We start from the raw sequence: 13238 nt of genomic DNA, 5'->3' as shown, positions 1-13238 counted from the left end.
GAAAGGCCGCCTTGGCTCTCAACAACCGGGAGTAATCTATTATAGATTACCCGCTCTAACATCTTCCCCACCGTGTCCAAAAGACATATGGGTCAGTATGACGATGGTTCACCTGGAGGTTTACCCGGCTTAGGCAGAAGTACCAACTTCTGTCGCTTCCAAGCCGTCGGAAATATTCCTTCGGACATGCACGCTTCAAACAGCTCAGCCAACATGTCCGGCCTGGATTTCACGGCAAGCTTAAGAGCCTTATTTGGCACTCCGTCTAGGCCCGGCGCTTTATTGTCTCCTATTCTGCTGCAGATCTCCAGCAGCTCGTCTCTGGTGACTGGAGGAATTGCGGTCACATTCAGAGGTGGTTGGAATATGTCGGGGCTCTCCTCTTGCTGGGGGAATAACCCCTGGATGATTTTCAGCAAGAGGGTGGGACACGTGATCTGCGGAGAGGAGCGGCCTCTGAATCGTCCCATCACTATTCTATAAGCACTCCCCCACGGGTTAATGTCCGCTTCTGAGCAGAGCTCCTTAAAGCATTTTGTCTTGCTTCGCTGGATGGCGAGCTTGAGGGTTTTGCGGGCTGCCTTATAGGCACACTCTTTCTGCCCCTGATCGACTCTACCCACCGCCCTCTGAGCCGCTCTTCTGGCTCGGTGGCAGGCTGATCGAAGGCCGGTCAGTTCATCATTCCACCAGTAGTTTGGTCTTCTACTGGGGAATGAACACCTCCTAGGCATAGACGCGTCACATGCTTTGGCGATGCATTGAGCCAGATGGACGGCTCTTTTCGTAGAGGCGCCCTCTATATCAGGTTGATCTAACCACACCTCTAAGAAGCTCTGCTCATCCAAAGATTTTGCAGACCAGCCTGAAACCTTTTTCGGTTTCGGGCATGATAGCTCTTTGCCCTGTGGCTCGACACATGTCTCAAAGAAGATTGCCTGGTGATCGCTGTGGGTGTAGCGTTCGCTGACGCACCAGGACATACCACGCGCCAGCGCAGGGCTGATTAAGGTCAGGTCTACAACCGACCCTGACCCCCCTTTCTGAAAGCTGTTTACGGCACCTTCGTTAGCCAAAACCATGTCCAGCTGCGCAAAAGCCTCTAATAGACTGCGCCCCCTAGCATTTGATTCTCTGCTACCCCACTCTAGGGCCCAAGCATTGAAATCACCAGCAATCACCTTTGGACTTCGTCCCCTTGCGTCGAGAACAAGATTATCAAGCATTTGCTCGAATTCAGGCAGTGTCAAACTTGGTGGGGCGTAGCAGCTGTATACATATACACCACTTATTTTCGCCCACACAAAGCCACTGGCTGCCTGACTTGCAGTACATTGTATGGCTTGTCGACCACAAGCCCATATCGCCGCTCCACCAGTCGAATCTGTGACCCATACGCCACCGTGGCGGTTTCTGTACGGTTCACTTATGATGGCAACCTCCATCTTAGATTCGAACGTGGTCTGCTCAAGTAAATCCTGAGCGACCCTGCAATGATTGAGGTTTATTTGAATAAACCTCATTTTCTCATTGCAGTGAGCGCCTTCCTAAATTCCGGACATTTGGCACTTCCGGCAATGTGCCGGTTATCCTGTCCCTCTTTGGTTACGCACAATAGGCATTTGGGGTCCCTATTGCACTCTCTGGCAATATGGCCTTTCTCCCCACACCTTCTGCATCGATCGGACCGATCAATGTTGCTGGTGCATGCCTTCGCGAAGTGCCCAAACATGAGGCATTTAAAGCACCTCTTTAGTGAAGTTTGCTCCCTTAAACGGCAAACAACCCATCCAATCCGAACTCTTCCGGCAGCTAACAACATTTGCGCTGCCTCCGCTGGCACTCGTATGGTGGCCGTTTGAGTGCCACCATAGGCTTTCCGTAGACCGACAACAGACTCCTCTGTAAGTTCTTTCAACTTGAATTGCTCCTTCAGAGCAGTACAAATTTCTTCTTTCGATGTTACTTCATCGAGATCCTTACATTGAAGGTAGATCTCATGTTTTTGGGCACGCACTGCGGCATTCTCCCCAAGTGAGTTTTTCACTTGAGGGCGAAAGTCATCAGTTTTGCCACCGCTGGATCTTTTCAGCTCGAACATGAGATCCCCTTTCTGGGTTCTTCGGATTCTGTTCACATTTCCGCTCATATCTTTTAGGTCGGGATCAGCTTTGACCTTTTTGAGTATCTCCGCGTAGGACAGATTGCCCTTACTGGAGATAACAATCGCATCTGGACGAGTTCGCACTTTTGCTTTTCGTTCCGCTTTTTTGTTGGTTACTTTAGTCCATCCATCGTTTTCGTTCATTTTGGGCTTCGCAACGCTGGTCGAGTTTCCTAGATTCGCTGTATGCTTTCCTCCTTCTGAACTGTTGGTGTTGGTTTTCAGGATGTCCTGTCCGCCTTTTTTTCTCTTAGGCGCCTGCTGATTATTTAAAGGATCCCCCTCTTTTTCACGTACTCACTTATTTCGCTGGGATTCGATCGTAGTACGGTTAGGCGTCACTTGGGTCGCTTGTGATACTGTTGGCACAGCGGGGTTCGGCGTGTTGTTATTATTCTTCTCCTCCATCTGTGATCTATTATAGAGGACTCTAATGGCCCTCACCATATTCTTTATGACTTGGTGCACGTTGTGCTTGTCCTTGATAAACTCGGACAGCTCAACTATCTTTGCCCCAAGCTGGGTGAAGGGTAATTCCTCCGGATCGGGACTCCGCTCCTTATAAACCCCGACAGGGTTACTCCTTTTATACGCTGTTTCACTTTTGCCAGTTATTGATCTTGCCTGTACTTTATCCTTCATCGTCTTTAGCATTGGTGGAGATCTCAAAGTTGATGAGCTTCTTTTGAATGGATCCTTATCTTGTTTCTGGAGCACCTCTTGCTGTCGCGCATCTTGAACATATGCTGTGGGTGTTGTTACAGTTTTTGTCGTCCAACGATCCATCTTCAGTTCATCCTTGGTTGTTCTTGCTACTGGTGTTCTGGGTAAGGTCGTACTTCGCTTGAACACTTCCTTCTACAGATCCAAATCACTTGTAACATTATATGGCAAGGTGGCCAAGTTGTCCACCACCGAGGCACTGCGGTCGAGGGATATCGACGACCGGGAGCCCGCTTGCTCACTCCCAAAAGCCGCCGGTACTGGGGTTCCGAGCCCCTGCACCGTAAGCTTACTCCTTCTCTCGTCTTCCATGGTGGTTTTATGTTCTGGGTATCCTTCCCATAGCCATTTTGGTCCACGCACCAGAGATGAGCAAACACTAGCCCATGCACAGTCAGAAAAGAAAAGTGCATGAACACATATTTACACATCAATAGGTATGCCCCTATCCGCCACCTGGGGTCGCGCCTGATGGGAGATCTGGCAACTCCTCACAGGAGCGGATACAGCCTGTAGACATCTTCAGATGTGACTGTACCTGTACCTCCAGCAACGACGAAGGAAGTACTGGAGATTTAGGTTGTGAGCCAACAAACCACCGGTTCCAATGGTATACCAAACAAAGCTCTTAAGATCACGCCAAGACACAGGTCTGTATCGTATTGATGCAAAACTGGTAAAGTTTTTGTAGAAAGTTATGAAGAGGTAGCATACCACCTTGTTAGTGCCCTCATCTGAGGATATCAACATCTCAGAGCATATCGGTATACGGAAATCCTAAGGGATTCAGTAAGTTCTCCATGGTTTTTCTATGGAACAGAACCCCCTTTCATGGATGCTGAACATTTCCCCCAACGATCCGCACAATTCACTGCACTAATAACTGCGACGTCCACCAGAGAGCAGGAAATAAGTTTCAAAATTCCCAATAAAAACCAAAACAATCGCATCATCCTTCTAAGGCATGAATGTCCTCAGAAAAGTAATAAATGGGAAGAAATTTTTACAATTCAGTTTTTAAAAGAAAAATCTTTTAACTTGAGAACATTTTATTAGTTTTGAGATACAGGCCAAAGAATATCGCGAATCGCGAGAAATGCTCTCTTATATTCAGGGAGAAGTCTTACAAACGCAAAACAAAAGCATACCATTATGTTACCTCCCATATCACCCCCTTAATTCACGCTAATAAGTCCAACTGACGAGGCAAAACCTTAAAAACTTTATAGACGTCTGAAACCAGATTTTCTTAAATTACATGGTCTTTTGTTCAAAGATACTTTTTGTCTGCAGATTAAAAAGATTATTTTGATATTTTTTTAACAAAAAAAAATATTAAATTTCTCGTTATTTAAGCAAGGAAAGTTCCAAGCTGAAAGGTTATAGGAAATTCAATATATGAGTTTCCGAGAATATATTCAGTAGTATCAACGCATCGAGCAATCAACAACATCTTGCAGGCAAATCGATAGGAGCGTGGTACGCACATATATATTTACTAAATGTATGAATGAATGAATGAATATATCCCTTCCTATCCTGTTTAGAATGAACTACTTTTCGATGATCTGTACAACGATAGCGTTTTATTATTTCAAAAGGAGCGTATTGAACGTGATACTCAGTTGAAATTCGGGAAGTATATATTCTCCTATTTTATTATTCCAAAGTCGTAGTAAATTCCACATATTATGTACACTTTCGAGACTTCCAGCTTATCCTAAATTTAAAATAGAACAATTCAGTCGTGAATGTACGTCCGTAAAGTACTATCTACCGCTCAGATTATCTATCTAATTTTTTTCATAAAACATGCACATAAAGAGAATGCTCACATATGTATATGCATAAATATGCTTGTTCTCTGTGCTACGTAAACTTTGTTTCGCTTTGTTCCAGGAAATGAATAAGATGTCTGTACTGTATAATTTAGGCAACGGAGTCTGATAATAGTTATTTATTAAAAGAGAGACGAAGACGACTACGGTTTCGTACCAGACCAGAGGTAACTCATCAGACGCTGCCTCACCTCTACCCTGGAAGAAGGGCGACCGAGGCGGTTTGGAGGTGTTAAATCCAACGTAAATCCGCCTACAGTTCGAACCAAAGCTTAACCGGAGTTAGACAACTTATTTGAGGAGTCCTAAGTCCGCATCCACTTGATATCGTTTGTGCGTTTTAACTGCCGAAATCAGGAGCTTAAGACTAAGAAAAGAATTTTCCTGGATGAACAAACTATAAATTCTATCTAAATCACTTGGACAAAAAACAATTCTTTTAAATTTTCCTACTATCTTTTCAGATAAGCTGTAAATTGGACTGGCAGAGAAAATGTATGCCCGCTGAGAGTATGAGGGCAGTCGAATCCTTTCATTCGATACCCCACATCCAAAAAATATTCTGCGCAAAAATCATTACTCCCCCACTTTCGAATACATTGGGAGCCCCCCCCCTTAAACTCAACACAAAATGGTGCCACTTTGCGTATGTAAAGAAATTCACAGACGACATCCTTTCACCAAATTTCGTTTCGGATGTAACAGACTGACAGACACATAGGCAGACGGGCAGACAGACATTGAATCGATTCTAATATAGTTTTGTTTCACAAAAAAAGAAAAATAACAGCCAAAGTTAGAAAAAGCATCGTGCCACCGATTGTGTCATATGCTGAAGCCTCACGTGCACATGATGAAATGAGGAAAGTTCGGCTTGAAGAATGCATTATCTTCTAGTGCCCTGGGCATAGCGGTAACTTTTATAATGGAAAGGCAAGTGCGGTTGCTAAACGAACCAGTGGCTGACCTCCATCTTTGCATTCCATCTATCCATTCTCAGATACATTGCGCCATCGTTTCGCCCTTTTCCAAATGAGTTTTCAAATAATCGACGGTTGGAAGCTGTTCTTCACTCCGATGTTAATAATATATTCCTTTTCTTTCCTAAATCTTTCAGCACAGAGGAACACGGCCAACAATCGATGGATCATTGTATGGAAAGGGGCCATTTTATGTGAATGGAAGTGTTTCAAATTTTCCGGAATTGTTCGCCGCGTCTGGTTAGGCTTCCTATAGATATCAAAAGAGATCCCCTTTTTCTCTCTAATGATCGTTAAATGTGAATCTTAGGTTGTGACCTGCCTACATTTTGTCTCCATGGACAGTGGTGAAAATGTAATTTGTATACCCTGACCAGATCTTTATGAACATGCCTTTGGAATGTAGATCATTATCAATCTTGTCCATAAATATGTCACCCAAAAAGAGCGCTAGATGGTTTCCCATTGCCACCCCTCTGTTTCCTTTGTAAAACTTCCTTCAGGTCAGGTAGCTCTCCGTTATGCATACCCCCCCCCCCATGAGCATCCCTGTTTCTCTTTTCCACGCCAAGGACGTGGGATTTTTACTTCGTAGCTAATTTTCCAGATAGAAAAATGCCTCCTACACCGGAACGCTTGGAAACAAGGCCTCCAGGTCGAATAACACTAGTTGTTTATCCGGTGTCTCAAATTCCACATCTTTTAACTTCTCTCCTCCTGATGGTTTTTCCAAGGGGAATCCTCCCAGCTCTTTAAACCTACTCGACAGCTACTTGGCGAAATTTGGTGTAGCCGAGGTTGTGGCCGTTATAATTTCTCGAAAATCATTGTCAGTTTTGTGAATCTCAAGTTGACCCTTTTTTCTTGTCAGTATGGGATCGTACACCCGAAGTTTGGCTGAAATTCATTGAAAAAATACAAAACACAGTGGTTGTGGGATTTCAAATCGGTAGCTTATAAGGACAAGCACGAGCACGGGCGGGATGCTGCTTATCCCAAGTTAGTTGAAGCAATCAATTTACCCAACTTCGATCTGACTGACTGACTGACTACAACCAAAAACAAACAATAATCGCGGAGCCAAACAAAAATGGTTGGCTCTGTTTACGAATCAAATGTGAAATGGGTCAATGAGTTGGAACTCACCATGTACATCATACGTTATATTTTTTTTTTTGGGGTAGGGTAGGTGAATGCGTTTACGCACAGAGTGTTGGACTCCCGCAACAGCACGCTGGCGGACTACCAACTAAACACCTCCCTGTCATCAGAGAACTAGCCTGGAACCGTTTGACACATTACTTCGGGCTAGCCCTCTCGCTCTCCCGGCTTTGGGAGCCTTCAAGTCAGGGAATTCCTTTCACCAACGGGAGAGGAGGGGAGGAAGGGAGTTGTTGTTAGTTCAGGGAACCCCTTACCGTCGGATCCCTCCGCCGGTCGAATTCAATCTTCTACGTAATAAGAAGAGTCCGAACATAATGCGCAATACGATTCCAGCTGCCAGCGCTCTTCAGCATCTCTCTGACAATGTTGTCTGGAGAGAGCTCCCCTGCGTCTGCATAAAGCTGCTGGCCGAGGCCATCCCACCTCTTGCAAGAGAAAAAGGTGTGTTCAGCGTCGTTCGCCACTCCATTGCAGAACACACAATCAGGAGATCGCGCCTTCCCAACCCTGTGCAGGTAAGACTGAAAACCTCCATGCCCACTTAGAAGTTGGGTAAGGAAGTAATCAATCTCACCGTGCTTTTTGTTCAACCATGGGTCTAATTTGTCGATGAGCCGCGCAGTCCACTTGCCCCTTGGCTCATTTTGCCAAGAAAGTTGCCACTCGCTAAGGGTGCGTTGACGTTCTTCACGGGCAACCACTTCTCTTAAGCTTTCGCCCTTACGGCGATAGATAGCTTTGCGCTCCTTGGCAAGAAGGGCAACGGGGATCACTCCCGCAATAACCATCACAGCCGGTTCGGAGACGATGCGATAAGCAGATGCCACTCGCAAAGCTCCCCGCCTCTGCACTTGAGCGAGGCGTTTACGATGCACCTCCTTGTCAAGGGCATCAGCCCATACCTCCGCACCATAGAGAAGGAGGGACTGCATTGCTCCCATGAGGAGACGTCTCCTAGTTGATATAGGGCCGCCGACATTCGCCATTAGCCGACTCAAGGCCGCGACTCCTGCTGCAGCCCTGTCCGCGGCTGCTTTGATTTGCTCGAAGAAGCTCTTCTTCGAGTCGAGCATTAAACCAAGGTATTTAATCGCTGGTTTTGACTCTATAGTCAACTCGCCGATCGATATTATACGTTATATATCATCATCGAGTAATACCCTATAGCAGAATACTGGTGCCCAGAGAGAGGGACGTTAGATATAGTCTATAACCCGCAGTAAACCGAAAATAAATTTTCAAGTCATCCATATGTAGGGCAACAACTAATTTTCTTCAAGAAGGGAGTCATATCCTTACTTCCTTAAGTAGAAACGGAATTCAAAGGCACACATCTGTTCGGAAAATCAGCGCGGAAATATTATGGGTACCACAAAAAGTAAAACCTAAACTTTCGGTGGTTTGCCAACCAGCTTGAAAGTGTTCATTTCCAATGCAAATAAAATGCATTGAATTCAATCCAACCTGTGCGGATAATACTTTTTTAACTCAATCAATTTTCAGCAAAACTTTCTTCATTCCAATTTTATTCGATCTGTTTTTCGCATAACCAAAGTCTTGGCTTATCGAGAAGATTAACTTTATGAAATTTAAATTAGCATAACCTAATTAAAAGAGACTATTATTAAAACTTATCTCATCAGCAATAGACTCCTAGAGAATTCCCTTGTCTAGAATTAATTAAATTCCGATAAAACACTCCCCTTCCGAACCAGTCCTTGGCACCTTCTCCACCTGACGCGTATATTTGCATTTTGATTGGAAAAACCAACAAACGCCAATTATGACGATCATCTCCATCTCTTGTTCGCTGCACGTCAGGTAGGCATTACTTCGATGATAATTAAACGTTATTGACTGAAGGGGAGGAATAGCAATACATCCTGGATACCTTCCCAGCTCCGAATTGAGTGCGGCGCCTTATATTACGAGTTTCGTCAACAAATGGTGATATCAGTGTACGTCTTGTGAAAACATCGGTTTGTTGGCGCTACCGACACTCTCCATAATAACAGCACACCTATTGTGTTAATTTACCTTCAGACCATAAATTAAGGGTGTTTGGCAAACGGCGACAGAGTATGTGTGTTGTCTTTTAATTCTATCACGTACACTAATATCGGCTTGAGGAGAAGCAAAACAGGAGTCGTGAGCCCTCTGCATTTCCAAGCGCCCCATGCCAGGAAGGAAGCCACGTTGAAGAAGAGATAAGAAAGCAGTTTGTTAAGTTGGCTAGGTTGCAGCCTCATTTACTTATATTGACTCCATGACAAATTGCCACTGGTGTCTGCCAGTGCCCTGAAGGGTTTAAGCAAATGGGACAGAATTAATTCCCATTTATAAGCAACGACACTAACCAGACAAGTGAAATGGAGTTTGATGAAAATGATTTAGGGATGACACCGGGTTATACGCCACAAGAGATTTCCAAGCATTTACGGTGTCTGCCTGTCAGAGGGATCAGTTGCTGAATTGAAAAAGTGTACGCCACGCTACTGATTAGGAACAAATTTGTCATCAAATGTCATTGTCAAATGATTAACTTTTCATTGTCATTGTCATTGTCAAATGATTAACTTTTCCTGAACAATGCAAAAATCTGAACGCCATTGTAGGTCTATCCTGGGATGAAATTGTGAAATAAAATTTTATATCAGTCAAACTATAAACGTCTACAGAGGAGACTGCAGAGTCGGAGAAGGATACCTTCTACGAGGCAGTAGAACGAACCCTTGAAGCCTGTCCCAGATATGATATCAAAATCATACTTGGGGATTTTAACAGCCAAGTAGGGAAGGAGCCCATATTCAGGCGATACGTTGGGTGACATGAAATGGTTATTGGAAGTACCTGGTTTGCGTGGAAAGCGGTCCACAAGCATACGTGGGCCTCTCCAGATGGGACCACTTTCAACCAAATTGACCACGTGTTGATCGAACGCCGCCACCTCTCAGCCTTAATGAATGTCAGAACATATAGGGGGGCCAATATAGACTCGGATCACTATCTCGTTGGCATGGTGCTCCGAGCTCGAATAATAATGCCCTCTGACAATCAGGTGAGAGTTAACACTAAAGCCATCCACAACACAACCCTCCGCGACACCTATAAGACGGAAGTGGATGCCGCAATAACCGCAGTCAACAGAGGACCTGGAGATGAAGGATCAACAAACGATCTTCACAACCATCTGAAGAATGTTATCATGAATACGGCCAGAAACATACTTGGCCCCAGCCGCAAAAGGAGTCGGAACGGATGGTTTGACGATGAATGTAAGCTAGCAACGGAACGGAAGAATGCCGCATACCCAGTAATGTTGCATTCTTAAAGAACGCGGGCACGCGCAGAGACTTATCACGAACTCCGTCGAGCGGAGAAGCGACTTCACAGACGGAAAAAGGAAGTCTGGGAGAACCAACAAGTCTGTGAACTAGAAAAGTACAGGGAGCAACCGCACCAGGCGCGGAAGTTTTACCAACAAGTCAGCAGGATGAAGCCTTATACACCTCGATGCTCATCCTGCCGAGACAAAGAGGGAAATCTGATTTCCGACAGAATGGGCATATTGGAGCGATGGGTTGAGTACTTTGATGAGCTACTGAACAACCAGAACATCGGCAAGTTGGAAGTCCCGCCTACTGAAGACGACGGACAAATACTGCCACCACCAAGTTTAGCAGAAACAGTCCGTGCAATTCATCGGCTAAAAAACCATAAGTCGCCAGGAGCCAATGGAATTACTGCCGAATTGGTTAAATATTTATTTATTTATTTATTTATTTAATTAACGGACAACAAACAGACGGAATTCCAATTAATTATTGTCCTCAGGAGGAGGAGAAAGCAAAAAACTTATCCTACGTTTAAAACTATTTAAAGTAGGGAAGTTAAAAGGACCAAGCTGTTTTGCATTATAATTTCGGCAAAGCCTGGGAATCGGGGAATGAAAATAGACTTCGAGCTCCGCGAAAGGCACGTTGAAAATATCTGCGTTACGTGTGTTATAAGACGCAGGACGGCAGGTGATCACGTCAGCGGCGGAACAGTCCATCAGGCCCGAGGAAAGTTTAAAGAATGTGCATAGATCCAGATAAGATCTACGCTGTTGTAGGAAGGGAAGGTTTAGAAAGCGTACGCGGGAGGGGTAATCCACACGAGGGAAGCTTTTCTTAAAGAAGAGAGAACGGGTGAATTTACGTTGTACATTTTCAAGGGCAAGACAATCACAGTTACGAGTGGGTGACCAGATCACGGAGCAATACTCGAGGGTATTCCTTACAAGGGAATTGAAGAGAGCTAAGGAGGGTTGGATGGAGTCAAAATCAGAGAAGGAGCGAAGAATAAAGCCTGACAGTTTTGCTGCTCGATTGATGACATCGAGGCAATGGGTGTCAAAGCGGAGCTTATTGTCGAAAGTGACTCCTAGTGGAATTTAAGCAGGATAAGGAATGTCCGTCAAGCGAGTAGGAGAAAGAAGTGGGTGAGGATTTTAGGGAGTAGCACATAGAGTGACACTTTCTGACGTTTAGCGCTAAACCATTAGTCGAGCACCAACGAACCAGAGTGTCCAGGTTATTCTGAAGGGAAACACAGTCCACAGGCGACGATAGCGCGGAAAACAGCTTAAGGTCGTCTGCATAGAGCAAACAGGGACAAGTAAGGAGGGGAGGAAGGTCGTTAATAAAAAATAAAAATAGCAAAGGACCCAGAATAGACCCCTGTGGGACGCCAGAAGAGGGGGAGAAGGAGCGGGAAGTACAGCCGTCAAAAGAGACGCGGCAGGATCGGTTGGAAAGGTAAGAGGCAAGCCATAAAACAAGTGGTATGGGAACGTTTAGGGACGAGAGTTTGGATAGAAGTATCTTGTGATTTACAGTGTCGAAGGCTTTCGCGAAGTCAGCGTAAATGGTATGCACTTCTTGCCGTGAATTTAGACATTTGGCAGCAAAGTTTGTAAAGTCAAGCAGGTTGGAGGCAGTGGACCTACGTTTAACGAAGCCGTGTTGTTCTTTCACTATGTGTTGGCCAAAGTGGGCGGACAACCAGTCGCTGACATATCTTTCCAGGATTTTGGAACAGGAGGAGAGGAGGGAAATGGGACGGTAATTCTCGGCAAGCGAACGATCGCCACAAGCTGGGAAAATGATTATCTTCAAGGCTTTTGTTGAAAATAAGAGATAGGGGAAGGGAGATGAACTTACCAGTTTTGATCAAAAAGCGGTTTGGAAGAACATCGTAGCCAGGTCCGACCTTAGCATCAAGTTCGCCAATGAGGTATTCGACAAGGATAGGAGTAAGAAGGGGAATGGTAGGCGATGCGGGGCAGGCTACATCTACTATCGGGAGGGATTCGGAGGAAGGAGGAGGAACATAGACTGACGAAAAGTAGCGGCAGAGTAAATCACAAGATCGTTGGGGGGAGTTAGCAGAGAAGCCAGAGAATTTAATGGACGGAGGAGATAACTGGGCGGGGCAGCGAGAGTTGCGAATGTGGGACCAGAAAGGTTTCAGATTTCCGCCCTTTAGTGACTCTTCCACGCTGGACAAATATTCGTGTCTGGACTTACGTATTAAAGATTTGACCGAGGAACAAAGGGATTTGAAAAAAACTAAGTCAGCAACGTTTCTAGAAGACAGGAACTTCTTTCTCGCAGTCTGTTTTTGACGTAGTTTTTTGTGAATTTCAGTGGTAAACCAGACGGGGTAAGAGCGTAAGCACTTAGGAGAGGAGGGAACGTAACAAGGAAGAAGATCAGATAATATGGTATAGAAAGTGTTGAGTGCTTGATCACATGTGAATGGAGAGAGCATGGGGACCCAGTTGATTGACGGCAGGGCTGAGTTCAGACCTTCGAAGTTCGCCTTACGAAAGTTGAGCTTGGTAGGCTTGCGAGCGACAGGAGAGTGGAGTCGGGATATCTGAACATCGAACTCGAGAGCAGGATGATGGGCGTCAGGGACAACGTAAGACGGAGCATGAACGGATTGGGAAAGATAACGTACAGGAAGGTTAGAGAGGACAAGGTCAAGAGTGCGATCTAATTGGTTTCTAGAAAGGTTAAATTGGAGGGCTCCACAGGTGTACATGAAAGTGGATAGAGGAAGGGAAGGGTGGGTCGAGTTATTAGGGAGGGAGGGAAGGCCAGGTGTAACGGGCCAGGAGAGCATAGGAAGATTAAAGTCACCACAGAGGATGAAAGGAAGTGAGGGAAACAAAACGGTTAGGGCCTCTGATAATCTGTCGAAGAAATCCTCGAACAGAGAAGGCGGGCTTAGGCAGAGAAAATATACACACGATATGATAAAGGGACATACGTTGGGCGGAAGGACACGTATGGTAACAGAATCGTAGGATGAGGAGGAGGA

The sequence above is a fragment of the Hermetia illucens genome, chromosome 4 (assembly GCF_905115235.1).
Source record: "Hermetia illucens chromosome 4, iHerIll2.2.curated.20191125, whole genome shotgun sequence".
Lineage (NCBI taxonomy): Eukaryota > Metazoa > Arthropoda > Insecta > Diptera > Stratiomyidae > Hermetia > Hermetia illucens.
Note: the sequence above shows the minus strand (reverse complement) of the source record.